Here is a 15,206-nt window from a genome sequence, read left to right on the forward strand (position 1 = left end):
CCACCCGCCTGCTCTCCCGCCTCAGCCCAGGACCTCTTAGTAGGGGTCCGCCACTAACTGGCCACCAGGCAGCAGCATCCAACTTCTTCTGCCTTGCCGCAGCCCCACCAGAAGTTCAGCACCAGCCCGGATGTGGAGGGGCAGGCTGGGACCCGATGCAGAAAGTGCAGGCACGGATTCCCAACCATTCCTGGCGTCTACCCACTCCTGGGATGCCCAGGCAATTCAATTCACTCATCTGGCACCACTGCAACCATTCAAGCCGGGTAAAGGGGTTGGCAGGGGCAGTAGTTTCCACAGATGCCAGCCAAGACCTCCGCTCCAGAATGCATAGGCTGCTTTCCCTGGGGAAAGATCATTGCCTTCACCAGCCACCATGAAAACCCTCCCTGTGCACCCAACTCCCATTGCCACTGGCTTTGTGTAACCTTCAGTCTCGAAGATACAAGAGACACCCAGGTCTCAGGGCCCGTGGTCATGCTCTGTGCCATGGCTCTCATGAGAAGGACGGGCGCACTCTACAAATCTCGGGGCCCACTGCACCAGGAGGGCAAGGAGGAGCCAACAAAGCAATGACCTATAAAATGCACCACCAAAGCAACCAAGGAATCCAAGAAAAAACATGTCTCAGGGCTACCTGGGTCCTCCCGCGTGGGCGGCCCTGCCACCCGGTTCTGGCCTGGCCCAAGCACCTTCCACCCTACCCAGCCTGCTCAAAGGGGCCCTGTCTATCAAAGCAGAGCGCTCCCTCTCCAAGGCTCTATGCTCTCGCTCTCTAGCTCCTCACCCTCTCTCTTTTTCTTCCATCTCCATATAGTGCACTCTGTAGCATCTCCCTCTCTCCCTTACCTCTCTCTCTCTTTCTCTAATGCAGTCTCTCTCTCCCTCCATTTCTATCTCTCCATCCCTCTCTCCCTTACTCTCTTTCAATCTTTGTCTGTGTCTTTGTCTTTGTGTCTGTGTGTGCGCCTGTGTGTGTCTGTGTGTGGGGGCAGGAGGATTTGCTCGTGGTGGTGGTGGTGGGTGAGGGGTGTCTGGATGTCCATCAGTCCCCTTCTCCTGGGATCAGGCTGCCAGCTCTATTGCCAGAGTGGGTGTTGAAGTTGCGGTGATAGTCTCACACACGCAGGTGTGTGGATCTCGTTAATTTTCATTTAGGAAATGAGAGTGAAACCACAGAGAATGATTACTGTTTCCCTGCAGCACAGGGAGTTTCCAATATGGCCTGTTTGGAAACTGGAAAAGGGAGCACTGGCACGATGCTGATTTTCCACGCTTCCCTGGAAGTCTCTGTGTCCCCGCAGAGCTTGGGAAATAGTCCGCAGGATCGCTTCTTCTCTCCTTCCCTCCCTCCTTCCCTTCCTCCTTCCCTCCCTCCCTCTTTGCTTCCCTTCCTCCCTCAGTTCTTCCCTCCCTCACTTCCTCACTTTCTCCCTCCCTCTCTTCCTCCTTCCCTCCCTCAGTCCCCACTTTTTATTTCCCTCCCTCTCTCCCTCCCAAGGTCCCTCTATTCATCTGTCCTTTCCTCTCTCCATCCCTCCCTCCCTCTCCATCACCATTCCTTTCCCCATCTCTGCCTGCCTTCTCTCCCACCTGGAAAGGGCTGCACCCGGGTTTCCACGGGGTCTCAGGGTCTAAGTTTTGCTGCCAGGTGCTCCACGGTGATGGCAAGTAGGCTGGCGGGACACTGCGGGGCGAGTGACGGTGGAGAGGGAAGGCAGAGAAGGCGAGCTGCAGAAAGGAGAGCAAGCCTGGCTGTTGCCCAGGCTTGGCGTTTCACGGGACTGAAGTCTCCGCCCACCCCACTGAAGAACGCGGCGGAAAAAGGGATGAGACCTCTGCTTGGGCTGGTTCGGAAGCCTGGCTTGCTGTCTGTGGAGCCCTGTAACTCAGCTTGAGCGGGCCCAAGTTGTCCCACTAAGCCCGCGCCCAGCAGGCCGCCGTGTTGCGGGTCCTGGTTCCCCAAATCTGTTCAGGTGCAGAGGTCACTGAGGAGTCTTAGGGTGTGAACGCCACTTCCGGAGGAGCCAGGGCAGTGAACTGAAAAGTCCCCAGTGACGGGGGAGGTTGGGAGATTTCTTCTGCCTGCGAAGCCCGGCTGGGCTGGAGCAGAGGGACAGCCCTTGCTCCCTGGCTCACGGAAGCCCGCTGTGCAAATCCTGGGCTCTGAAAGGCCGGTCTCTATGGCCTGTTCCTTTCCGGTGGCGATGCCTGGAAAGCGATCTTTCTCAATAGCTCGGACGAGCCTGGCGGTCTGGGATTGGGTGAGTGCAGTCCGCATTCGCTGGCCGCCTTCCGCGCTGCGTTTTCCAGGTCAGGGACCAGAGGCCCGCCGCCGCTGCCTCAGCTGGCCTAATCTCTCATTCTGAAACCGAATCTGGACCCTGGGATCCGGAGTGCCTATCACTTGGGCCAGCTGTTCTCTGGTGGAGTTGCACGGGTATGGCTCTGCTCAAAGCACCTTCCCAAGGCATCCCTTTGGCTCTGGGTCCAAAGGAGTCTCTTCACCATCCTTGGGCTTCCACGGGGACAGGGCTGTCTGAAGGCGTGGAGAGAGCCATCGCGGGGTGGCCTGACCAGAATTTCACGGTCAGACACCAGTAGAGAGAGGCTGGCGGGCTTCCGTGGCCCTCAGTCCACCTTTGCACTGCACACAGGTCCAGCCAGGAGGCTGGCCCCGCCAGCGGCTCTTATGAAGACTTACCGACTCCCCCCTTCATGAATATGCATGAACTTCGAGGCCCAGGGGGCCCAGGTAGCCCTGCCTCTGAAGCCAAAAACCACAGGGACCAGGGCCCGTGGGGTGGGTGAAGGTGGGGTCAGAGAGGAAGGGGAAGGGGCGCTTCTGGGGCTGGCTCTCTGTGGTTCTCTAGGAACTCCACGGAAACTGGAAGCCTCTCTCTGGGCTCGCACACGTTTTCAGGGAGAAACCACCCTGGAAGTGTGGAATGCGGAAATAAACCTCCAAGACAGTGTTGAGTTTTTCAGGTCCTCTCCGGGAAGTCAGCAATGGTTAAGTATGTCAAGTTTGCCGTGATACTCTCACACTCCAGATGTGTGGGTCTCCTTCATTTTCATGTAGAAGCGAGAGTGAAACCACAGAGAAAAGTCTGCATCACAGCCTGAAGATGGATTTCCCTCTGCCTTCCTCCCTCTGTCTCTTGCTGTCTTTCTCCCTCTGTCCTCCCCTTCCTCCCTCCCTCCCTCACTGCCACCCTTTCTTCCTCTCTCCCCGTTTCTCCTTTCCACTGTCCCTCTGTCCTTTTCTCTCTCCATCCCTGACTTTCTCTGTCTCTGTCACTCTCTCCATCTTTATTTTTTCAACATTATATGATCCAATCGTGTCAACTTTTTTAGCAATAAAGTTCATTTTCATTAATGTATGTACATTGTTATTTAGACACCTTATGTATGTGAATTTGTTTATTAGACATAAATCTATTTCAGGCTTATTCTACAGCATAGTGTAAGAATAACTTTTATAAGCAGTGTCAACCCAAAAATTGCGTGACTCACATTACTGTGATTCTTTTCTATTGCGGTGGAGAACAAAAGCTCTATATCTCCAATTGATATCTGTGTATTATCATTGAATTGTCCCCATTTACTGGAGTGATAGAACACTATTCCCTGATTATGACAAGGGCTATGGGCTGTGAGGAGGTCAGGGTTAGGATGACGCAAAAGTGAAGATAAGACATTCTCATTTTCACATCTATGGTAAATACAAATTCCATATGGAAGAGAGACAAATTATCTTAAAATTTAAAATTCCAAACAACATTAATGTTCATTTCATTATACATTAAATGAAAATTATAAAGCATCCGAACAAATAATACACTTACACAGTGAAAGACTGTATGATGTCAGTATAAAATGAAAGTAGAATATATGTCAAATATAACAAAATATGCTGTATTGTAGTATGTTATGAAATCTTCATATTCTGTAACACAGTACAATCAATTGAAATGTGTAAAATACAATTTAATTTAAATTTAGGACGTTTAAAATAAAAATACCTGAGGCAGGTGAAAAAATAAATACAACCATTTACTGTTTAATATATCTTGACTTAAATTTTATGTAAAAATATTAAAAGTAAACCAATTACATAGTAATTTTACTATAATTACATCAAACTGTAAAAATGTATAGACATTTTCCCACAGGTAATGCTATTTTTGGTTTGTGGATATTAGTACTCCCTGGGTTCAGGCTGGAAGAGTGAGAACCTACAACCATTTCTGAATTAAAAGAGGAGCAATTTCTTGGTAAGGCAGTTCATGCCTGTAATCCCAGCACTTTGGGAGGCCAAGGCTGGTGGATCACTTGTGTTGAAGACCAACCTGGCCCACATGACAAAAATATGTCTCTGCTAACAATATGAGGAAAAAAATTAGCCAAAACTCTGTCTTTACTAACAATACAAGAAAAAATATATATACATGCTTTTAGTCCTAGCAACTTGGGAGGCTGAGGCATGAGAATTGTTTGAACCTAGGAAATGAAGGTTTCAGTGAGCTAAGATTGTGCCACTGCACTTCAGACTGGGTAAGACAGCAAGACTCTCTCTCAAAAAAAAAGGCATATAATTTTATATTTACTTTCCTACAATCTAAAATATGCAAATCATATGATTACATTCTAATATTTTCCTGATTACATATAAATGCATGACTGTCATCAGATATCCAAAAGGCACCAAGTGTCTAACATGAAGTATAAAATCAGTCTGTAGCCTTAGCCCTCTGCAAAATGCAGGGCTTACCATTCTGAGTATATTGTTCAAGTTTCTTTCCTGTGACTGCTTCAGGTTCTGTCATTTATTAACACAGTGCATCTAAAATCATCACTGCTGGTCATCTGGAAGAATCTGAGAAGTAGCAGGCCCTTGTTCTCATTCCCAGAACTGCATCCTCTGCTGAATAGGGTCAGGGTGCTTGCAGCTCAAGCCTCATCTGATCTACTAACAGGCTTAGTTATCTCCTGGCCAGGGAAGGGGTGGACTTCTCTATCCAGGGCTGAATCCCCAGCATCAGGCAGTGTGTCTGGGACAAGCCAGTCCTCAGCAGGGAAGGCATAAGCTGCCTGCATGGCCATGGCATAGAAGGTCTGCGCATGAGCACACAGAGCTCCCCGGAGCTGAGTGAGCCATGTGAACTGCTCCCAGGTCAGTGGAGAATGGATGAGCTGTGCCCACACCTGGGCTAGGTCTTGATAAATAGCCTCTGATGTAGCTCACATAGAGGTCACCAAGCTTTTTCGAAGTGAGGGTGGTTGAACTCCTAGTGCCCGAGACCTGTGCCGCTTGCTGTGTCCAATGCGAGCCCTCAAATGTCTCCTATGGTGGGCATCACAGGTCTCCTGGATTTCACTGCTGTGCACAGCAGTGGAGGACTTTGACTTTTTTTTCATTGTTAAGCTGCGCTCCTCTTCTAGACAGTTCCCTACAGAAAAAGCATGTGAGAGACTCACCAGAACATTTCCCACAGACCCTCATTTCTGGAAACCTCTGTGTGCTCAGGTGAACCCCACTAGTCTCTCCCACTCCTTCCTGACCACCTCACCACTGGAATAAAATGAGGCTGAACCCCTTCTGAGTCCCCAAATATATTCTGGATGCTAAGATCTCAAAAATTTTCTTGTCACTAAGTAACTCCCTTCCTGCTCAAGCCTCGTATAAAAGTTTTCTGATTATTTGCCCTTTGGGGCAAAACGAAACAAAACAAAAAAACCAACAACAACAAAAAACACCAGGATCCTACCTGCTCTGTCTTGGCAGCTCTCCTTGGAACTGATTGTTCTTTTCCTGCAGTTTCCCTGACATGAGCTGGACTCTGGTTCTGTGGATACAATGAGAGTTTGAGAAAGTGCCTCCAACTGAAAGACCTGAAATTCAAAGTCCATCCTGGCACTCAGGAGCTGAGGTTACCACCAAACCCCAGCTCTCCTCTGTTCTCCAGTGTCCAAAATCTGTAAGGCCCTGGCTGCCAAGGAGCTTCCAGTTTCCTTGCTGGGGAGCCTGTGTCGCTGCCCTGTCCCTTCCCACCTTGAAAGAGTCAAATCTTACCTGATCTAGCAGTACTGTTTCCGGCTTTCAGCTTAGTTTTCTCAGAATTCTTCTCGTTTGAATTGGGCTCTGATCCTGATGCAAAAGGAAATTTAAGTAACTCACCTCTCCCTAGGCAGAGTCCCATAGTCTATCTCTGACACATTTGTGTGGATAGTCTTCCAAGCGAAGCTCTTCTGCCAGTGTCATGAATGATCATATTTCTCAAAGTCCCCTGAGAGCACTAAGCCATTTCCCATCCCTAATCTCAAAATAAAACCCTACTAAAGACATTCAGCTCAGTATCCCTGATTCCAGCCCTCCTTCCAGCCGCCATAGAAACAGCCCTAGGGCTTACCTTGCCTTTGTATGTGATTCTCACTGGATTGAGAGGAGACTGTCTTGCCTATTGTTTTAAATGGTTTCTTCTCATCTGAGCCCTTTTCTGTAAAGGAGATCTGTTGGAAATGGGGCTGGACTGTGGAGCTTTCGGTAGAGGAGCAGTGGAGATCGGAGTCTTCATTTCCCCTTCCCATGTCGAAGCTCAAGCATAAGGTGCTCTCTCTTACACGTCCAAATGCAGAGCGCGGGTTAGTCGGCTGGACTTGCCTTTTATACCTCCCTCGGCTGGGCGTGGCTTACTCTGATTGGCTGAACAGTTTTCTCCTTTCTATTACTTTTTAGAGCCTCAATAAGAAGTTTCTTACTGTAGTTCTACTGGGGACCTAGGCACAGTTAAAGAGAGGCATTTTCAGAATCCTGTCATAGTGTCAAGAAAACAAAGAATCAGGAACACAGGGATCAGAAGATCGGGGAGTCATTCCTTCTAATTTTTGTCTCAGTTCCTATTGCAAGTATTTATGATCCTGTTCATCATTTAAGATGCAGAATTAGACATACTTCTATTGACAGATGTTATATATTTTGCACAGAAAGAGAATTTATTATACGTAGTGTTAAAATTATATACTTGGATATTATCATTTCTTTAATGCTTGGAAACAACAAATGTCAAATTTTGGTTGATTGTATTAGATTCACACAAATGTGATAAAATGAAAATGCAGAGAAAAACTAAATACCACATAAAATGGCCCTTCTTACCTTAAAAGTGAGGAAGATAATTAGATTACATGCAATAAAATTGAATAATTAGGTTAGAGCCTATGCTAACCTAATCAGCCCCTGATTTCTGAGGTAGCAAAAAGTCTACGTGGAAAAACTTGCCCCCTTTCTCACCCTTCTTTTGTTTTCCAGGGAGCACCACTGTGTTCTATGGAATTTATTCAGCCTCCCTGGTGTAAACGGACTTGGTTCCAAATGGTAACCCAACTGATCACAGGAAAAACAGCCTAGCTTCTGAACATTCAGCTCCCATTTTCACACAGCAGACACCACCTGAATCCCATCAAAGCCTACATTGTTTCTTAACATCCACCTTCAAGATACACTCCAGAGCAGCCTCTCAAAACTGCCTCCGCGAGACAGGACAAGGTGTGGTGGAGCTCCAGGTTCGGAACAGCTGCCTCATCGCTTCCTACTGCGGAGTCTGCCTCTGCTGGTCAGAGCCCTCAAACTATAGATGGCTTAGTCTATGTCCCAGCAAGTGTTCCCTAAAAGGACCTTATTGTATCCCCCTCTTCTGAAAACAGCATTCAGGAATGAGACATTCTGTGTTAGGGAGTACTCAGCCTCCAGTCCCAAATGACTTGATTGAGTGATGAACTGATTCTCTGAGGAATAGAAAGACAGAGGAAGAGACTGTGTTGGGTGAGTCTATGTTTTCCCAGCTGTGCAAATAGTGGAACCAAAAAAAAGATTAGTGGTGGAAAGACACTGCCTAATGAAATTGTCTGAATGTAAATGGAACTTATCATTGTAACATTATGTATTATAATATGATAGCATATAAAATTTATTTGACCTATAAATACATTTTGAAAGATTCCAATATAATATTATATAAAATTTTGTCAGGTAATTTTATTTAAAAATTGAGTCAAATTTTGTAACAACATTAACACATAAACTTGATAGAAAGCTAGGAAAATTATCTGCTCTTGTGTAAATGACTGCTTTTTAGCTAACTCTGTAAAAGGTGTGAAGAGAGGTCTGCTACTTACTTGATGAGACATCGACTTCCAAATCTTTGCTGTTTTTAACCAGTGCCCTCTCAAGATATGAGAATATTTTACTGAAAGAAACCATTTTCATAGATATCATAAGAATTTTGGTTATTTTAGTTAATAAATTATTATAACATTTATTGGTTATTAATAGTTTATGTCATTGTTAAAATATACTTCTATAGATAACACATAATATCGGTGCTTTGATTTGTCCTTTAACCTTAGCTAAGTCAATTTATTCAATTTTTATTTATTAAATTCTATTTATTTTAGATAAAAGAGACCTTGTAGCTGTCATATGCTGTACTTTGTTAGAAAGACAAATTCTCAGGCAAAATTCAGGCCTGGCAGGGCATGCTGCCTCACACCTACAATCTCAGTACTTTGCAGGACCAAGTTGGGTGGATCAACGGAAACCCCATCTGTACTAAAAATACATTAAAAAATCTGAGTGTGGTGGTGCATGTCTGTAATCCCAGCTACTCAGAAGGCTGAGGCAGGAGGATCACTCGAACCTGGGAAAAAGAAATTTCAGTGAGCCAAGATCATGCCACTGCACTCCAGCCTGGGCAATAGAGCAAAACTCCATCTCAAAAAGAGAAAAAAACTTATCTAGATTTCAAATAACGTTTCTAGATGTCCCCTTTCAATAAAAAACTCAAATCAAAACAAACAAAAAATTTCTAGATAATTCTCATGCATATTAATAGTTGTTAAATTGGGTACTTTCATTTTTAAGAGAGGTATTGTTTATATGGATGTGTTGATGTGTCAAACATGTACTGTTAAGATTGTACCTTTTTTTGACAGAGCTTCACTCTATCACTCAGGTGACAGCTTTAACCTCCTAGACTCCAGTGATCCTCCCATGTCAGCCTTCCAAACAGCTGGGACTACGAATGTGCACCACCATGCCCAACTAATTTTTTAAAAATCATTGTAGAGATGAGGTCTAACTATGTTGCCCCAGTGAGGTCTTGTTATATTGTCCAGGCTGGTCTCAAACTCCTGAGCTCTGGCTCCCAAAGTGATGGGGTTACAAATGTGAGCCACCACACCCAGCCAAGATTAGACTTTTCAATGAGTGCACATCTTATCTCAAAAAAAGAAAAACCTAATTAAAAGATAAAGTCTGAGTTAGAAATGGGTTCACATTAATGATTTTTAATTTTTGTACTACTTCTGTTAAAAGAGGGATTGTTTATATGGGTGTGTTTATGTGTGAAAACCTAGTTAAAACGTTTCTCTTTTTTTAGAAACAGTCTCACTCTGTTACCCAGGCTGATGTGTTGTGGCAAAATCACAACTCACTGTAGCCTCAAACTCTAGGGATTGAGGGATCCTGCTATGCCAACATCCCAAGTAGCTGGAACTATGGGAATGTACCGCGATGCCAGATTAATTAAAAAAAAAAAAAAAATTAGTAGAGATGTGATCTCACTATGTTGCCCAGGCTGTTCTCAAACTCCTAACTGCAAATGATCCTCCTGCCTTGTCTTTCCAAAGTGATGGAATTACACAGGCTTAAGCCATTGTGCTCAGCCAAGATTTTACCTTCAATGAGCACACATCTTATATCACACCAACACACACACACACACACACACACACACAAAAAAATACATAAATAAATAAAGTAAATAAATAAAGAATAATGTCTGCTTGAGAAATGGGTTGAAAATTGGCACCTTATTAGTTGTTGCTGAGCCTGGGTAACAAGCCTATTGTACATTTTTATCATTTTGTATACATTTTAAATTTTCTGTAATAAAACATGTATAAGAATACAAAGTTGACTACAATGTTAGCTCTTAAGATCCTAGTGACTTTGGGGGAGCAAAAAGAGAGTTGCCAGAGCATCAGTGAAGCTGGTTTTCCATTTCTAGGTTACACAAGTGTGTTCACTTTGTAATAATTGATTGAGCTTTACGTGATTTCTTTGTACGTCTTTCTGCATGAATGCTATACATATATAAAAATGTAAATATTACCTATCTGCACAATATTTTAACTTAATAGCGCAGGATAATAGCACTGTTTTGTACTGTTTTAAAGTGGGACATATTTACTCGGGCATCATCAGATGAATATTAATATTTCAAGGTATTTATCCATGTCCTAACTTTTTGGTGTCCTTCTAGGTCTTTCTAAGTTTTAATCAATTTAGTAAGTATAATTATTTTAATTTTTTAGGGTATAGGCCAGGCGTGGTGGCCCATGCCTACAATCTTAGGTCTTTGGGGGGCCAAGGTAGGAGGATCATTTGAGTTCAGCATTTTGAGTTTTTTTAGGATGCAATTATTCTTCACCAAAGTCCTCTTCCCACAGTGAGATTCAGCAGTGCAAGGGCACCTAGCACATAGTGTGCATCTGGTGTGAGTAGAACTGGATTGAATCAGGAATAAAATGTGTAGCAGAGGTCAGTTCTGCAAATAAGAGTAAGTAATGCAGGTAAGATCAGAAGACCACAACTCAGCAGCAAATTTTTCCATTCATTACAGGAAACCATTTGCCACTAGTTCACCGGAAGAAGTTGATTTAAAGCAGCAGTTTGGGAACTTGTTTGTACCCCATAGTTACCCAGAAAGCTTTAAACGGCATTGTTGCCCGGATCCCACTACAGGGATTCTGATTTAGTTAACCTATTGCCTTTTGTGTTTAGATAATTTTAAGATCCTCTCTGGCGATTCCCATCTGCACCTATGGGTAACAACCCCTGGTTTGGGGTGAGAGATGCATTTGCTGTGCATGCTTTCCTTGTGTGCAGTGGTGATTTGCCCCATGGCCACTCCGGAGTTTGGGGTCTTAGAAAAATACATTTGTCCTGTTAAAAATAAAAAAAAGATTCAAGACATACTCAGCTGTTTGGCTAAAATGCAGCAGGAGAAAATATTTTCTCAACAGATGTATCTGGATGGCACTTGCTTTCAGAGTAAAAGGTGGTTTTAAGCACAATATAGTACTTTTTTTCTAAAGGCTTTCAAAGCCTTTTACTATCATATCCTTATGAATCACAGGAATAAAACAAACTGTCAAACATTGTGTTAGGAAAAAAATTAAGGGCATGTCTTCCATGCTCAGGTACCCTGATTAAAATCAGTTTAGACCCATCTGCCTGGTGTGGTTGCTCACACATGTAATTCCAGAACTTTGGAATGCTGAGACTGGAGGATCACTTGAGCTCAGGAGTACAAGACCAGCCTGCTCAACATAGCAAAACCTAATTTCTGCCAAAAATACAGAAATTAGTCAGTTGTAATAGTGTGCACCTGTGGTCCCAGCTACTTGGGGGAGCTGAGGTGCACCTGTGGTCCCAGCTACTTGGGGGGGCTGAGGTGAGAGAATCACTGGAGCCCAGAATGTCAAAGCTGCAGTGAGCCACTGCACCCCAGCCAGAATGACAGGGAAAGATACCTTGTTTCAGAAAGAAAAATAAGTTAAAAGACCTATTTTCTCAGACACCTTCCTTTTTCTACACAAAACATGGGGCTTTGATCATGAAACATTTTAAAATAAACTGAAAATTCTCCCATGTTCAGAAGCAGTAGATGAAAGTTGGTCACCTCCTGCTCTTTGAGCTAAAGCAAGGCAGAAGTCTAGAGACTCAAACTGATCAATATGTTAATTGCTTTCATTATATATAGTGCATTAAGCTATTCTTGCATTGCTGTTAGAAAACCCTGAGACTGGGTAATTTATAAAAAAAAAATAGTTTAATTGGCTCATGGTTCTGCAGGCTGTACAGGAAGCATAGCACCAGCATCTGCTTCTGGGAAGGCCTCAGGAATCTTACAGTCATGGTGAAAGAGAAGCAGGAACAATACAGATGGGGGAGAGATGGGCCACACTTCTAAACAACCAGATCTCATGGGTACTCACTCTCACAAGGATGGCACAGAGCCATGAGATTCACCCTGGGATTCAACCACCTCCCCACAAGCCCTATCTGTGACATTGGGGATTAAAATTCAATATAAGATTTAAAGGGGACATCTAAACTACATCACATGACCATTAGAAAAACTGATGAAGAATTTATGGTTTCTACTCTCCAAAAACTTTTAGTCTAGAGCAAATGGATTAATGACTATTCAGCATCCTGTGGTCAGAAGGAAGAAGGGAGGTGCACAGGGGACCTTGGCTGCATTTGCTCCCCTTCCCTTGTGCTGTTGCTGTTGCTGTGAGTTCTGGTGTCACCACCTGAAGGGCTATTTGTGGACAAAAGAATTATTGTTATTGTCGTGATTGTTTGTATTTATTTTTTCTTGATAAAAATAAGTTTTTAGCTTCTCATATAATTGTCCTAAAAAACCCTAAGAGTTTTCATTAAGTCCCTTGTTATCATGTGTTATAAAAATTGACAGGGAAGTGGCTAGAATAGATTAAAATTACACAAGCTTTAAGAGTCCAGTTTCTATTGGGCAGGCTTAAGAAAGACAGAACTGGATATTCTCCACCAGCATGAACATCAGAAACATGGCACCCACTTTCTGTTCCAGCCCTGCCCAGATCCACCCTCTTCTAAGGCCTCATCCAGGTCTGGCCTCAACCTAGAATCTCTCACAGAACTGATTAAAGGAGATAAGAGATGCTGGTGCTGGCTCCTGCTGCCTCTCCTGAATTGGTTCCCAAAATTTCCTAAAACTGAAAAGCAGACAAATGGAAGCAAAGAAGTATATATTTGGGGGCTATAATTTCTTTTTCATTGAAGCCAGTGCTTCTAGAGACATCCCACCTAACAACCTGTTTTCCATCCTGTAGATCTGGTAGTTGCTCCACAAGGCACAAGAAAGCAAATAAAAATATTTAAAAATCTCTCTGATCAGTTCATCTTTTTTCTCTATCCCCCTCATCTGTCTATGTAGCTTTTATTCTGCACATTTTTTTGAGATAAATATTTTTTTAAAATGGAAAAAAATTGAAATGCTGGGCCCTTCATTTAAATCCTGAAAATTACAGAAAACTTAGCACCCAACCCCCAGGGTGCTATGAGGAGTTACTCACATCATGTGATGTTTCCTGAACAGTGCTCTGTAACAGACTCCTGAACACATAGTACATGCTCAATGAATGTTGTATTAACTGATGTGTACATGTTTTCCAAATGCAGGCTGACTCAAATATTGATGCCTTCTCTAGGCTTTGTTAACTGTAAAGAGCCAGCAGAAAATGGCATGTTTGAAAATGGTGATTTGTGGTTTCCACTTTGGGCCAAAAGTATTTGTGTTGTGGTAAGAGTGTTGGGTGCCAGGAACTCTGTGCTGTGCCTACTTTCTGCAGCTGAGTGCTACTATATTGGATGTAGTGGTAGAAACAATAGCATTAAAAGGAAACTTTTTTTTTTTGAGACAGAGTCTCACTCTGTTACTCAGGCTGGTGTAAGTGGAGCAATCTCAGTTCACTGCAACCTCTGCCTCCTGGGTTCAAGCGATTCTCTTGCCTCAGCCTCCAGAGTATCTGGGACTACAGGCAGGTACCACCACGCCCAGCTAATTTTTGTTTTTTAAGTAGAGACAGGGTTTCACCATTATTGGCCAGGCTGGTCTGGAACTCCTGACCTCGTGATCCACCAGCCTCAGCCTCCCAAAGTGCTGGGATTACATGTGTGAACCATGGCACCCAGCCCAAGAGGAAACTTTTTAAAGAAGCCAATTAATGAACCCCTTCCAAATCTGAAGAATCACATTATTAAGAGAGAGGCCTGGAATCAGAAACGATTTATATGCACATTGAAACTTGAGAGGCAGCCCGGCACAGTGGCTCACACCTGTAATCTCAGTACTTTGGGAAGCTGAGGAGGGCAGATCACCTGAGGTCAGGAGTTCAAGACCAGCCTGGGCAACATGGCCAAACCATGTCTTTTAAAAACATATATAAATTAGCCAGGTGTGGTGGTGGGTGCCTGTAATCCTAGCTACTCAGGTGGCTGAGGCTGAAGAATCGCTTGAATCTGGCAGGCAGAGGTTGCAGTGAGCCAAGATTGCACCACTGGATGCAATGAAAACTTTGTCTCAGTAAGGCACAGTGGCTCATGCCTGTAATCCTAGCACTTTGTGATCATGAGGCAGGCAGATCACAAGGTTGAGAGATTGAGACCATCCTGGCCAACATGGTGAAACCCATGACTATACAAAAAATACAAAAATTAGCTGGACATGGTGGTGTGCATCTGTAGTCCCAGCTACTTGGGAGGCTGAGGCAGGAGGATCACTTGAATCTGGGAGGCGGAGGTTGCAGTGAGCTGAAATTGTGCCATTGCATTCCAGCCTGGTGACAGAGGAAGATTCTGTCTCAAAAAAAAGGAAAAAGGAAAAAGAAAACTCTGTCAGAAAGAAAGAGAGAGAGAGAAAGAAAGAAGAAAGAAAGAAAGAAAGAAAGAAAGAAAGAAAGAAAGAAAGAAAGAAAGAAAGAGGAAGAGAAAGAAAGAAGGAAAGAGAAAGAAAGAAGGAAAGAGAAAGAAAGAGAGAGAACAAAAGAAAGAAGGAAAAGAGGCCAGGCGTGGTGGCTCATGCCTGTAATCCCAGCACTTTGGGAGGCCAAGGCAGGCAGATCATGAGATCAGGAAATGAGGACTATCCTGGACAACATAATGAAATCCCATCTCTACTAAAAACATACACAAAAAATTAGCTGGGTGTGGTGGCACATGCCTGTAATCCCAGCTACTCAGGAGGCTGAGGCAATAGAATCACTTGAACCCTGGAGGCAGATGTTTCAGTGAGCCAAGATCATACCACTACACTTTAGTTTGGCTACAGAGCTAGACTCTGTCTCACAAAAAAAAAAAAAAAGGAAAAAAAGAAAAAGTAAAAGAAAGAAAAGTAGAGAAACTTGAGAGGCAATGCTTAGCTAAGTGGCTCACAGCCTAGGCTTCCAACTGTAATCACATGGCCAGTTTAAAGAAATACCATCACCTGTGCCCTCTCCACAGACACGGTCTATTGGTCTTAGTGGGAGCATGCATGTGGTTGTAATTAGAGAGTCAAATTGTCCCTCTTTGAAGATGACATAATATCATATAT

The 15,206-nt window shown here is 43.8% G+C and overlaps 1 pseudogene; it reads right to left on the minus strand.

Moving 5' to 3' along the window:
- Positions 1-4,953: 4,953 nt before the first annotated feature.
- LOC135276340 (protein FRG2-like) lies at positions 4,954-6,591 on the minus strand (annotated as a pseudogene).
- Positions 6,592-15,206: the final 8,615 nt, after the last annotated feature.

This window comes from Aotus nancymaae, unplaced genomic scaffold (genome assembly GCF_030222135.1).
Source record: "Aotus nancymaae isolate 86718 unplaced genomic scaffold, 86718_ANA_hifiasm-v0.15.2.pri h1tg000022l_1, whole genome shotgun sequence".
Taxonomy (NCBI): Eukaryota; Metazoa; Chordata; class Mammalia; order Primates; family Aotidae; genus Aotus; species Aotus nancymaae.